The following is a 1418-nucleotide window of genomic DNA, read 5'->3' as shown; positions in this document are numbered from 1 at the left end:
AGTCCAACATATCCATGTACAGAGAGGTAGCTACAAGGCAGACGAATCTAAAAAGTCCATAGACAGAGAGCTAGCTACATGGCAAGGTAGTTGTTGGAGGCTAAAAGTCTTACAGGCCTTATAAAACTTTAAGTCTGAGTTTTTCCAGACAAAGCCTGCTTATTAACACTAGGAAAGCAGCCTTCCCAGGATCACGTAATTCACAGTAAAAGATAAATATGCGGAAAGCAGCTTTTCCAAGGTTGCCTGGCTCGCAGCAGAAGATAAACTTGTAACTATGCAGAACAATGATGACTTGCAGAAACTGCCCTATATAAACTTCTTGCTTTCAATAAACTTCATCACTCGCCATCAGCTTGTGTTCCTGGCCTAAATTATTTTCTTTTGTAAATATTGTTCTTCATCCCCGTCTCACCTTCGATTACCTGCAAGACAGTTGGAGCTGGACTCTGACAAGTGGCGCCAAAACGTGGGACTCGAGTATGTGAGATAACACGGCGGACCCTCCCGAGAGACTGAGAGATTCACATTGTGCGAGCACCCAATTTTCGGAAGGAAATCATCAGGTCAGTATGGGCAACCAATCAGGAAAAGCCCGTTATGTAAATATGTTGAGAGATACTATTAGGGCCCAAGGAGGGAAAGTAGATTATAGTCAGTTGTGTAAATTTATATATTTTGTAAATACAGTTCTTGGTACCCTGAAAATGTGATTGTAGATGTAAAATTATGGAATAAGATAGGACATGATTTACAGGAATTTTATGCCAAGAATGGGCCCGCTCAAGTGCCTGCGGATACTTTCAGTTTGTGGAGGCTTGTCCGGGATACTTTTGATTTCAGTAGCGACCATCCGGCAAGCCCAGAAAAAGAAATTAAACCATCCACGCCCAGCGCACCTTATAACATCTACCCCAACCTTAGTACTCTTAAGAAAGAGGTACTAGTTCGAAGTCGGCTGGTAGGTGCTGGCCAAAGTGAGGTGGACCAAGCGGAGAGTGCTGGCTCAAGACCAGACCCCGCGTGGCCGAGCAGGGCGAGAGACAGCAAGGAAGAGAAAGGAGGAGAAGGGAGGGCTGCCAGAGATGTGCAGTGTGCAGGGGAAGAGGGGCAGGCCCCTCCCCATGCGACTGCTCGGGACCCCCTCCCTTCCCCCAGAGCCTTGCCAGATCTGTGTGGAATACCGATAATGAAAGTCCTACCACAAGGTATTGCAAACAGCGCCACCTTGTGTCAGAAGTTTGTAAATGCAGCTATTGCTAATATACATAGTATAAAACATTGCCTACATGCATGGGCAAGGAGCTCTGGTAGCGTAGTGGTTACGAATCAGGCTGCGAACCTTAAGGTCAGCGGTTCGAAACTAACAGCAGCTCTGCGGGAGAAAGATGAGGCTTTCTACTCCCGTAAGGATTTAC

Source organism: Chrysochloris asiatica, unplaced genomic scaffold (assembly GCF_000296735.1).
Source record: "Chrysochloris asiatica unplaced genomic scaffold, ChrAsi1.0 scaffold00413, whole genome shotgun sequence".
NCBI classification, from domain to species: Eukaryota; Metazoa; Chordata; class Mammalia; order Afrosoricida; family Chrysochloridae; genus Chrysochloris; species Chrysochloris asiatica.
Note: the sequence above shows the minus strand (reverse complement) of the source record.